This window comes from Hyperolius riggenbachi, chromosome 2 (assembly GCF_040937935.1).
Source record: "Hyperolius riggenbachi isolate aHypRig1 chromosome 2, aHypRig1.pri, whole genome shotgun sequence".
Lineage (NCBI taxonomy): Eukaryota > Metazoa > Chordata > Amphibia > Anura > Hyperoliidae > Hyperolius > Hyperolius riggenbachi.
In genome coordinates, this window is record NC_090647.1 from 219,366,831 (window position 1) to 219,380,644 (window position 13,814).

A 13,814-nucleotide genomic window follows, 5' to 3' on the forward strand; every position below is an offset into this window, starting at 1 on the left:
TAATGGAAGTCAATGGGGACCCGAACTTTCGTGCTTTGTAAAGCCTCCTTATATGCTACATACCCCAAATTTACAGGGTATGTGCACCTTGGGAGTGGGTACAAGAGGAAAAAAAATTTTAGCAAAAAGAGCTTATAATTTTTGAGAAAATCGATTTTAAAGTTTCAAAGGGAAAACTGTCTTTTAAATGCGGGAAATGTCTGTTTTCTTTGCACAGGTAACATGCTTTTTGTCGGCATGCAGTCATAAATGTAATACATATAAGAGGTTCCAGGAAAAGGGACCGGTAACGCTAACCCAGCAGCAGCACACGTGATGGAACAGGAGGAGGGTGGCGCAGGAGGAGAAGGCCACGCTTTGAGACACAACAACCCAGGCCTTGCATGAGGACAAGAAGCGTGCGGATAGCAATTTGCATTTTGTCGCCATGCAGTCATAAATGTAATACAGATAAGAGGTTCAATAAACAGGGACCGGAAACGCTAACCCATCACAGATGTTCATTGTTCATGTTACTTGGTTGGGGTCCGGGAGTGTTGCGTAGTCGTTTCCAATCCAGGATTGATTCATTTTAATTTGAGTCAGACGGTCTGCATTTTCTGTGGAGAGGCGGATACGCCGCCGATCTGTGACGATGCCTCCGGCAGCACTGAAACAGCGTTCCGACATAACGCTGGCTGCCGGGCAAGCCAGCACCTCTATTGCGTACATTGCCAGTTTGTGCCAGGTGTCTAGCTTCGATACCCAATAGTTGAAGGGTGCAGATGGATTGTTCAGCACAGCTACGCCATCTGACATGTAGTCCTTGACCATCTTCTCCAGGCGATCGGTGTTGGAGGTGGATCTGCACGCTTGCTGTTCTGTGTGCTGCTGCATGGGTGTCAGAAAATTTTCCCACTCCAAGGACACTGCCGATACCATTCCCTTTTGGGCACTAGCTGCGGCTTGTGTTGTTTGCTGCCCTCCTGGTCGTCCTGGGTTTGCGGAAGTCAGTCTGTCGGCGTACAACTGGCTAGAGGAGGGGGAGGATGTCAATCTCCTCTCTAAAGTCTCCACAAGGGCCTGCTGGTATTCTTCCATTTTGACCTGTCTGGCTCTTTCTTCAAGCAGTTTTGGAACATTGTGTTTGTACCGTGGATCCAGAAGGGTATAAACCCAGTAATTGGTGTTGTCCAGAATGCGCACAATGCGTGGGTCGCGTTCAATGCAGTCCTAGGCCGAAGAGGTCATAGCCTAGGGTCACAAAACCTGTTTATTTGGGCAATTTCAATGGTGGCGAGTCTGAAGTACATAAATCGCAGCAATGGCCGTTAGCAACGTCTGAATCTCACGAAATGTCTCATGCAGGTAGAAGACATATTGTTAGACTTGGGCTCCAAAGATGGGTTCCCTACATCTCTGCAAACCAGAGTTACAGGGCTCCAAATTTGGTAAAATCCCCCATAGGCTTTCATTGGGCCTCCTATTTACAGTTCCAAAATCTCACATCTTTTCAAAGGGCAATTACTCAGCAGTGGCAAATTTTCTAGCATTGTAGGGACCCTTAGGGGGAACATGACTGGGGAGTTTCGGGCCCCTAGGCCAAAGAGGTCATAGCCTAGGGTCACAAAAACCTGTTTATTTGGGCTATTTCAATGGTAGTGATGGTGACGTACATAAATCGCAGCAATGGCCGTTAGCAAAGTCTGAATCTCACGAAATGTCTCATGCAGGTAGAAGACATATTGTTAGACTTGGATTCCAAAGATGGGGTCCCTACATCTCTGCAAACCAGAGTTACAGGGGTCCAAAATTGGTAAAATCCCCCATAGGATTTCATTGCCTCCCTATTTCACTTTCCAAAATCTCACATCTTTTCAAAGGGCAATGGCTCAGCAGTACCAAATTTTCTAGCATTGTAGGGACCCTTACGGGGAACATGACTGGTGAGTTTCGGGCCCCTAGGCCGAAGAGGTCATAGACTAGGGTCACAAAAACCTGTTTATTTGGGCTATTTCAATGGTAGTGATGGTGACGTACATAAATCGCAGCAATGGCCGTTAGCAAAGTCTGAATCTCACGAAATGTCTCATGCAGGTAGAAGACATATTGTTAGACTTGGATTCCAAAGATGGGGTCCCTACATCTCTGCAAACCAGAGTTACAGGGGTCCAAAATTGGTAAAATCCCCCATAGGATTTCATTGCCTCCCTATTTCACTTTCCAAAATCTCACATCTTTTCAAAGGGCAATGGCTCAGCAGTACCAAATTTTCTAGCATTGTAGGGACACTTAGGGGGAACATGACTGGTGAGTTTCGGGCCCCTAGGCCGAAGAGGTCATAGCCTAGGGTCACAAAAACCTGTTTATTTGGGCTATTTCAATGGTAGTGATGGTGACGTACATAAATCGCAGCAATGGCCGTTAGCAAAGTCTGAATCTCACGAAATGTCTCATGCAGGTAGAAGACATATTGTTAGACTTGGATTCCAAAGATGGGGTCCCTACATCTCTGCAAACCAGAGTTACAGGGGTCCAAAATTGGTAAAATCCCCTATAGGATTTCATTGCCTCCCTATTTCACTTTCCAAAATCTCACATCTTTTCAAAGGGCAATGGCTCAGCAGTACCAAATTTTCTAGCATTGTAGGGACCCTTAGGGGGAACATGACTGGTGAGTTTCGGGCCCCTAGGCCGAAGAGGTCATAGCCTAGGGTCACAAAAACCTGTTTATTTGGGCTATTTCAATGGTAGTGATGGTGACGTACATAAATCGCAGCAATGGCCGTTAGCAAAGTCTGAATCTCACGAAATGTCTCATGCAGGTAGAAGACCTATTGTTAGACTTGGATTCCAAAGATGGGGTCCCTACATCTCTGCAAACCAGAGTTACAGGGGTCCAAAATTGGTAAAATCCCCCATAGGATTTCATTGCCTCCCTATTTCACTTTCCAAAATCTCACATCTTTTCAAAGGGCAATGGCTCAGCAGTACCAAATTTTCTAGCATTGTAGGGACCCTTAGGGGGAACATGACTGGTGAGTTTCGGGCTCCTAGGCCGAAGAGGTCATAGCCTAGGGTCACAAAAACCTGTTTATTTGGGCTATTTCAATGGTAGTGATGGTGGCGTACATAAATCTCAGCCATGGCCGTTAGCAACGTCTGAATCTCACGAAATGTCTCATGCAGGTAGAAGACATATTGTTAGACTTGGATTCCAAAGATGGGGTCCCTACATCTCTGCAAACCAGAGTTACAGGGGTCCAAAATTGGTAAAATCCCCCATAGGCTTTCATTGGGCCTCCTATTTACCGTTCCAAAATCTCACACCATTTCAAAGGGCAATGGCTCAGCAGTGGCAAAACTCACCAGTCATGATCCCCCTAAGGGTCCCTACAATGCTAGAAAATTTGGTACTGCTGAGCCATTGCCCTTTGAAAAGATGTGAGATTTTGGAAAGTGAAATAGGGAGGCAATGAAATCCTATGGGGGATTTTACCAATTTTGGACCCCTGTAACTCTGGTTTGCAGAGATGTAGGGACCCCATCTTTGGAATCCAAGTCTAACAATATGTCTTCTACCTGCATGAGACATTTCGTGAGATTCAGACTTTGCTAACGGCCATTGCTGCGATTTATGTACGTCACCATCACTACCATTGAAATAGCCCAAATAAACAGGTTTTTGTGACCCTAGGCTATGACCTCTTCGGCCTAGGGGCCCGAAACTCACCAGTCATGTTCCCCCTAAGGGTCCCTACAATGCTAGAAAATTTGGTACTGCTGAGCCATTGCACTTTGAAAAGATGTGAGATTTTGGAAAGTGAAATAGGGAGGCAATGAAATCCTGTGGGGGATTTTACCAATTTTGGACCCCTGTAACTCTGGTTTGCAGAGATGTAGGGACCCCATCTTTGGAATCCAAGTCTAACAATATGTCTTCTACCTGCATGAGACATTTCGTGAGATTCAGACTTTGCTAACGGCCATTGCTGCGATTTATGTACGTCACCATCACTACCATTGAAATAGCCCAAATAAACAGGTTTTTGTGACCCTAGGCTATGACCTCTTCGGCCTAGGGGCCCGAAACTCACCAGTCATGTTCCCCCTAAGTGTCCCTACAATGCTAGAAAATTTGGTACTGCTGAGCCATTGCCCTTTGAAAAGATGTGAGATTTTGGAAAGTGAAATAGGGAGGCAATGAAATCCTATGGGGGATTTTACCAATTTTGGACCCCTGTAACTCTGGTTTGCAGAGATGTAGGGACCCCATCTTTGGAATCCAAGTCTAACAATATGTCTTCTACCTGCATGAGACATTTCGTGAGATTCAGACTTTGCTAACGGCCATTGCTGCGATTTATGTACGTCACCATCACTACCATTGAAATAGCCCAAATAAACAGGTTTTTGTGACCCTAGGCTATGACCTCTTCGGCCTAGGGGCCCGAAACTCACCAGTCATGTTCCCCCTAAGGGTCCCTACAATGCTAGAAAATTTGGTACTGCTGAGCCATTGCCCTTTGAAAAGATGTGAGATTTTGGAAAGTGAAATAGGGAGGCAATGAAATCCTATGGGGGATTTTACCAATTTTGGACCCCTGTAACTCTGGTTTGCAGAGATGTAGGGACCCCATCTTTGGAATCCAAGTCTAACAATATGTCTTCTACCTGCATGAGACATTTCGTGAGATTCAGACTTTGCTAACGGCCATTGCTGCGATTTATGTACGTCACCATCACTACCATTGAAATAGCCCAAATAAACAGGTTTTTGTGACCCTAGGCTATGACCTCTTCAGCCTAGGGGCCCGAAACTCACCAGTCATGTTCCCCCTAAGGGTCCCTACAATGCTAGAAAATTTGGTACTGCTGAGCCATTGCCCTTTGAAAAGATGTGAGATTTTGGAAAGTGAAATAGGGAGGCAATGAAATCCTATGGGGGATTTTACCAATTTTGGACCCCTGTAACTCTGGTTTGCAGAGATGTAGGGACCCCATCTTTGGAATCCAAGTCTAACAATATGTCTTCTACCTGCATGAGACATTTCGTGAGATTCAGACTTTGCTAACGGCCATTGCTGCGATTTATGTACGTCACCATCACTACCATTGAAATAGCCCAAATAAACAGGTTTTTGTGACCCTAGGCTATGACCTCTTTGGCCTAGGGGCCCGAAACTCACCAGTCATGTTCCCCCTAAGGGTCCCTACAATGCTAGAAAATTTGCCACTGCTGAGTAATTGCCCTTTGAAAAGATGTGAGATTTTGGAACTGTAAATAGGAGGCCCAATGAAAGCCTATGGGGGATTTTACCAAATTTGGAGCCCTGTAACTCTGGTTTGCAGAGATGTAGGGAACCCATCTTTGGAGCCCAAGTCTAACAATATGTCTTCTACCTGCATGAGACATTTCGTGAGATTCAGACGTTGCTAACGGCCATTGCTGCGATTTATGTACGTCAGACTCGCCACCATTGAAATTGCCCAAATAAACAGGTTTTGTGACCCTAGGCTATGACCTCTTCGGCCTAGGACTGCATTGAACGCGACCCACGCATTGTGCGCATTCTGGACAACACCAATTACTGGGTTTATACCCTTCTGGATCCACGGTACAAACACAATGTTCCAAAACTGCTTGAAGAAAGAGCCAGACAGGTCAAAATGGAAGAATACCAGCAGGCCCTTGTGGAGACTTTAGAGAGGAGATTGACATCCTCCCCCTCATCTAGCCAGTTGTACGCCGACAGACTGACTTCCGCAAACCCAGGACGACCAGGAGGGCAGCAAACAACACAAGCCGCAGATAGTGCCCAAAAGGGAATGGTATCGGCAGTGTCCTTGGAGTGGGAAAATTTTCTGACACCCATGCAGCAGCACACAGAACAGCAAGCGTGCAGATCCACCTCCAACACCGATCGCCTGGAGAAGATGGTCAAGGACTACATGTCAGATGGCGTAGCTGTGTTGAACAATCCATCTGCACCCTTCAACTATTAAGTATCGAAGCTAGACACCTGGCACAAACTGGCAATGTACGCAATAGAGGTGCTGGCTTGCCCGGCAGCCAGCGTTATGTCGGAACGCTGTTTCAGTGCTGCCGGAGGCATCGTCACAGATCGGCGGCGTATCCGCCTCTCCACAGAAAATGCAGACCGTCTGACTCAAATTAAAATGAATCAATCCTGGATTGGAAACGACTACGCAACACTCCCGGACCCCAACCAAGTAACATGAACAATGAACATCTGTGATGGGTTAGCGTTTCCGGTCCCTGTTTATTGAACCTCTCATCTGTATTACATTTATGACTGCATGGCGACAAAATGCAAATTGCTATCCGCACGCTTCTTGTCCTCATGCAAGGCCTGGGTTGTTGTGTCTCAAAGCGTGGCCTTCTCCTCCTGCGCCACCCTCCTCCTGTTCCATCACGTGTGCTGCTGCTGGGTTAGCGTTACCGGTCCCTTTTCCTGGAACCTCTTATCTGTATTACATTTATGACTGCATGCCGACAAAAAGCATGTTACCTGTGCAAAGAAAACAGACATTTCCCGCATTTAAAAGACAGTTTTCCCTTTGAAACTTTAAAATCGATTTTCTCAAAAACTATAAGCTCATTTTGCTAAATTTTTTTTCCTCTTGTACCCACTCCCAAGGTGCACATACCCTGTAAATTTGGGGTATGTAGCATGTAAGGAGGCTTTACAAAGCACAAAAGTTCGGGTCCCCATTGACTTCCATTATGTTCGGAGTTCGGGTCGAACACCCGAACATCGCGGCCATGTTCGGCCTGTTCGGCCCGAACCCGAACATCTAGATGTTCGCCCAACACTAGTAATAAGGTGCCTGAGGAGCCACCCGAAACACAGTATTATAAATAAACAGTTGCAGGATCTCACCTTTGGGTCCTATTTCCTTCTCCTGTTCTGCCTATGAAGTCACACCTGGTTTACTGTACAGCCCTTGGAAGATATCAAAATAGCTTCCATGTGTGGAGGCTTCAATGTCCTAAGAACAGACACATACACGTGGCACTCACTCATTTGGCAGTGTACAATGCTTCCATGAAAGGCACCATACACCTGATCTGCCATACAGAAATGTAGAAGTCGTATTACCTGCCATATCATAATGAACTTATGTGGGGTCCTTGAGAGAATGAAATCAAGCTATGCTGGACATTGTGACAAAGCATATAGAACAATTGAGAATATAGAACAATGAGAACAATGAGAAATCTTTTAATTGCCAAGGATGACAGGGTCGTGCCTGGAATTGGGTGTGGCACATACAGTAGCTCAGTGTAGGAATAGGAAGTATAGATAACAGAGCATAATAAAAGCATAGATAACAAGAGTGCAAATTAGTAACTGTAATAATTAATTTCTGTGCATCTAGACATATATTAGCTGTATATATGTTACGGCCAAAACCAGAAATCTAGAACTGGCCGGCCCTTTCTAGAACTGGCTGATTTGATGTCGGCCAAAGTCCAAAACGCAGTTGCTCTGCTGTGGCAGTCAGGTGAGATGGGAGAGATCAAATTACAGTGGTAATTAGTCACAGATGAGGGGGGATGCTTTGCTGGGCACTATGCATGGATGGAGGGGAGGCTTTGCATGGCTGGGGGGATTTGCTAGGCACTTTGCATGGCTGGGGGGATTTGGTGGGCGCTTTGCATGGCTAGGGAGGGAAATTTGCTGGGCGCTTTGTTTGCATGGCTGGGCGGGGGGGGGAATTTGCTGGGCGTTTTGCATGGCTGGGGGAAGGAATTTGCTGGGCGCTTTGCATCGCGGGGGGGGGGGGGGGGAGGAAATTTGCTGAGCGCTTTGCATCGCGGGGGGGGGGGGGGGGAATCATTTGCAGAGTGCTTTGCATGGCTGGGGGGGGGGGGGGGATTTGCACGCTTTGCATGGCTGGTGGGGGGGGAATTTGCCGGGCGCTTTGCATCGCGGGGGGGGGGGGAATCCTTTGCAGAGTGCTTTGCATGGCTGGGAGGGGGGGAATTTGCAGAGTGCTTTGCATGGCTGGGAGGGGGGGGGGGATTTGCAGAGTGCTTTGCATGGCTGGTGGGGGGGGAAATGTGCTGGGCGCTTTGCATGGCTGGGGGGGATTTGCTAGGTGCTTTGCATGACTAGGGGGGGGGGGGGGAATATGCTGAGCGCTTTGCATGGCTGGGGTAGTTTTGCTGAGCGCTCTGCATGCCTGGGTGCTTTGCACGGCAGGGGGGATTTGCACTGAGCTTTGCATGGCTGGAGCAGGGGGGGCAGCCTGCGCTATTTCCTATTTGCAGACCTCAGATCAGAGCGGCGGAGAGAAGCAGAGCAGCGCGCACACTACCCGCTCTGAACCATACACTTCACATGCGGAAGTGAGCAATGACGTCACTTCAGCATGGAAGTGTATGCGTCTTGCGGGTAGCGTGTGCGGCGCTGCTCTGCCTCTCCGATCTGGGTCGTCCTGATGTGAGGTCTGGCTAGCGGGTAGCGGGGGAGGAGAGGTGAGCGGCACTTCGGGACTTGGCCGGCCACACTTAGCCAGAATGCGTTCTGGCCGGCCAAAGTCCGTAGGGAAAGTTTATTTTGAACATTGGCCGCATGAGCCGGCCACTTCTAGATTTGACCGGCCAGAACCCGAAGTGGCCAGACTTCGGGTTCTGGCCGTAACATATATAAGAAACATGGCGAGTTTCCATGATGAGTGTGTGGTAAACCCAGATTAATTCCTTGGTGCTGTGAAAATAGTTATAGAATATATTATTTTTTTTAATAAGCTTGGTCTTTATTACTCAGACTCACTTGAATATCATGAGTTGGATAGCTGACCAGAGAAGAAATCTGAGAAATGTTATAATTTTGCATCAGCTACTGAATTAAATGGCAACCATTATCTCTATTCAATACCCGTGCAAAAGAAATTTCATAGATTTCTCCTTTAAACATCAGAACTACCGAGACTCTGTTATGCTAGGTACACACCATACAATTTTCTGGCAGATTTACCTGCCAGATCGATTATTTCCAGCATGTTCGATCTGAATTTTGATAGATTTTTTTAATCGTTTTTCGATGATTTTCATACAATTAAACGAAAATTGACTGACAAAACTACGATTAAAAACTGATCGGAAAATAAAAAAAAATCGATTGAAATTCAGACCGGACATGATGGAAATAATCGATCTGGCAGGTAAATCTGCCATAAAATTGTATGGTGTGTACCTAGCATAACACATTGGGTTGCTCTTTTTATTTAAAGGGAACCCGAGGTGAGAGGGATATGGAAGCTGACATTTTTATTTTATTTTAAACAATACCAGTTGCCTGGCAGTTCCCCTGATCCTGTGTCTCTAATACTTTTAGCCATAGACCCTGAACAAGCATGCAGCAGATCAGGTACTCTGACTCAGCTGACATCAGGATTTACTGGATTAGCCATATTCCTGTTTCAGGGTTTTGACACAGACACTACTTATGCTAGAAGATCAACAGGGCTGCCAGGTAACTGGCATTGTTTACAACAAAATAAATATGGCGGCCTCCATATTCCTCTCACCTCGGGTAACCTTTAAATTAAGTTCTACTTTAATTTGCAATAAAACTCATCACTATTTTAGTTGGATTAAGACTTACAAGTTTCAGGGCAGGTGAGGAACTACTGGTATATCTTTGCGAGTCTCTGGTTTAGACAACGACCACAACTTGCTTTTTTCCTATTTCTTTTCACAGAACAGTTAAACATGTCCATCTAAAGGTGCCAATGTTTTTGCATAGTTTAGCGGTTCCTGCCTTTCATCACACTCCTATTATTATTATCTAGCCCACAGAAAGGGTGTTGATGGGAATGTCTTGGATTGCCAGTAAGGGATGGACTGTGTCAAGAGCAGGTTAAGGTGCAGTTCTGCACACAATGTTAAGTTTAAGAGTCCATTTATATTTGAAAAATCTTCAAACCTAAACAGACAATCCTTTTCCAGCAAGCTGACCTTGCATGCTTGATTTATTACATTTGGTGTGGGGCATACCACACACAATTATTCCAGATAAACATTCCATCCCAGATATGACAGCTTTGAAGATTGTAACCAGGAATCTTTACTCATGCATTTAACTAAGAGGAGCGTTTTCACCTACATTCTAATTATACAGATGCTTAAAGTGTAACTCCGCTTCCCTTACAAAAGTATATATAGTGCATTGTATATGTAATGGATTCACAAACTTTCTTTCATCATAATCTATTAAAACTACTCTTAAAGGATTTCCCAGGCTACTTACCTGGGGCTTTTTCCAGTCCCTAGAAGTCATTTGTGTATCTCGCCACAGCTCCAATCCTTTCCAGGGTCCCATTGGCAGTCTTTAAGGATTGATGACCCCCGATGGGTCAGTATCTTCTGCACATGTGCAGTACGATGCTGGTGATGTGGGTGTGCACTCGCTCCACGCAGGAGGCCTTAAAGGGAACCAGAGACGAAGCACCCTCATGTATTTTACCATATATATCAATGGGAACATGACAGTAAACACCTAACCTGCTCTCTGTTTCATCTTCTCTGCTAAATCTGCCTGTTATCAGCCCTGATAAGAATACCCGACTGAACATTCAGTATAGCTTTCACTGGAATGATTATAGCTGTGTCAGTCTTCTGTGATGTCTTTTCAAGCCAAAGCCTGCCCCCTTGTAGCTTTGCTTTGCTGCTTCGAGGATAAATAGCAGCAAAGCAGAGCCATAAGGGGGAAGACTTGGGCTTGAAAAGACATCACAGAAGACTGACTCAGCTATAATTATTCGGGGCAAAGCTAGACTGAATGCTCAGTCGGGGATTCTTATAAGGCAGATTTAGCGGTGAAGAATGAAACAAAGAGCAGAGTAGGTGTTTACTGTCATGTTCCTATTGATATATATGGTAAAATACATGAGGGTGCTTTGTCTCTGGTTCTCTTTAACCCTTTGGGGGTCAGCGATCCTTAAAGGCTGCCAGCGGGACCCTGGAGAGGACCAGAGCTGTGGTGAGGGACACAAATAACTTCTAGGGTCTGGAACAAGCCTCAGGTAAAACTACATTTATTTTGTGGCCTCTGAAGTCTTTTAAGTTCGGTTCAGCCAGCAGACAGTTATTAGTTTATAGATTTATGTGTAGAAGTGGTAACAGTCCACAATTTCATTGGTATCACCACTCCATATGTTTAAATCCCCATTTGTGCAGAGTGCTTCATTCGAGAAAGCTGGACAGTTCACAACTAGAGGTACGCTAATGTTTAAAAGTTATTGAACACCCCAATGTTTCCAGTTTTTTATTGAAGTCCAGACAGTTTAATATCTTCCTGTACTCTGAAATAAAAGCATAGAACAAATAAACAAGTAAAAAAAATTGTGGAATTCATGTATAAACTAAAATGTTTTCCTAACTTTTGACTCATCAAAATGGCCACCTTTGGTAGATATCTGCTGAACACACTTGTGGCATTCTTTCTACAATGAAAATCAATTCTTCTTCTTAGAAATGCGGGGGAGGGTCATATAGACATTGGTTTTGGGCGTGCAAACTAATATTTCGCTCCTAGGTGAAGATTTGTGATTTTACAGGGAGATATGTGGGGCTAGAGGATAAGATACAGCCAGGAGAAGAACAATTTGCACTTTATGGCAAGAGTAGAAAATCTGGGAGCCCAAAATCACAAAGGTTCCTATATGCACTTTCCGCAACGTCAAAAAATAATTCATAGTTGATAGATGGAAAGGCAAAATGTTCCCTAATATTGTGATATGGAAAAACTATACTAGAAAATGGCTAAAACTGGAGGAAAAAACAGGAGGAAAAAATACTGCCCAGAATTATCTGTAGGAGATAGTTGCAACCTGTTTAGTAGCCATAAGGGGAAGCTTAACTAATTAGAATTTAAAGCTATTAGTTATAACAAATATTAGGAAGAAAATACAAACTTGTTGTTTTTTTTTTCTTTCATTCCATTTTTCTCTCTCTCTTCTGTTGTCTGTTTTCTTCTATATCCTTTTTTTCCCAAAGCACACTTGATTATTCCAATCTCCTGGCTCATGGCTAACTTTTCTTCTTTTTCTAGTTCTCCCAAACCTTTTCTTTTACTACTCCACTTAGGAGGGAGAGGAGAACAGACTTGATTATTAACATAGGTGAACTGATTAGGCAACCACCCATGATAGATTATTTGTGGCCTATAGAAGGCTTCCCTTCAAGATAAGTCTTGAAGTGATATTTCAATACAGTACCTTAATAATAATACCTTATGTTTTATACAGTTCCAATTTATACCTGTTGGAATATTGACAAAATTGCTCTGAATGATAGAACTGTAAAGTCTGGATATTGATGTGTACATTTTGCTACTCATGCATTTGCTGAAAGTTTGATATTTTATAATCCAATGGCAAATGTAAAGAGCTTTTTCTTGGTTACCTTTTGCTTTAATAAAGCTTTATTTGAAAAAGCAAATCAGTTTTAATTTTTAACAAAATTTACATGTTAAGTTACGGATACCTCAGAATTGCAATTACTGAAAACAACTGCCAATCCTAAACTGTTATAAAGCAATCAGGACTGAATACATTTTAAGTGCTAAGCATTCTTGGCTGCAAGGTGCAATGACCATTAACATTGAAACTATGCTTTGTTTAGCTACTAATGTTCCATTTAGTCCAGACAATTTCTTCAGATATTATTCATACTGACATTTGTTTTGTGGCTGCATACCTGCTAATGTCCATACCTGCTAATAATAATAATATTCTAGCACTCAGTAGGAGTACGTACTGCAGTGGCATCTCATAAGTTGGGCGCCAGGTAGAATAGTATAATATTGACCATTAAACTTATCGATATTATACTAAGCAGTACCCAGTACCCATTCTCACTTGAACCCTCTGCTATAAATGTGTAAGGATCCCTCCTGTAGTGTATTCTGTCCGTTGCAGTGGAGCTGCAAACGGACAGTTCTGACTTGTCTGCTTGCATTCGGTTGTGCATTTGCAATGAGTCACATTGTCATTTTCAATTGCTCTGCAGTTCTGAGCAGTTCACGATGCTGGCATCATTCCACCAATTGCTTAATACAGCTGAGCAGAGGCCAGATAGCCCTGGATTTCCTGCAGGCATGTTGTTACATAATACTGCATGTATTTCCTATGAGAGTCCTTTGCATTCACAACCAGCTAGCAAATGGTAATCAAGCCAGCTCAGGATTGAATGATTACCATTCAGCTGTGTGGAGATTTGCATGCTTGCATCCATTGGTCGATGCCGGCATAAAAGTCTGTCTCCCCTTTTAGACCTCGCCCATCATAGCGATCACTATGCTGGTCTGCTGGGCACTGTGCTACTCTGTATAGTTCTGTTATTGTAGTTCAATGTGACCTTATTACTTATGCATTAGCTAGTTCTTGATAAATATATATGCAGATTTGCTAATATATATTTATCCATTAGTTGAGTCGTTTGTTATTTCTTTATTCAAACCACAGAGATTTTTCAATGACTGTGTTGGCAAGTCTGTTTAGCACGTTTCGGTAGGTTGCGCTTATCGTGATCACCCGTGCTTAGCTAGCATAGTTGTGTTGCTATTAGTTACGTTCTTTCCTGTAGTCTTGCCTGTGTGGATGCTTGCTGGTGACTTTTGTCAGCCTGCTTGCTCTGCTTCTGTGGACGTGACTGTGAGCTGCAGTTGCTACTAGTTATGGTCCAATCTATAGTCCTGTCTTGTACGTGTCTGAATGCTTGCTATCGCTAAGGCAGCACAACATCGCACTGCGCTGCCATTGTGTCTTATTTGCAGTGATATAGGAAGCCCAGAGCTGCA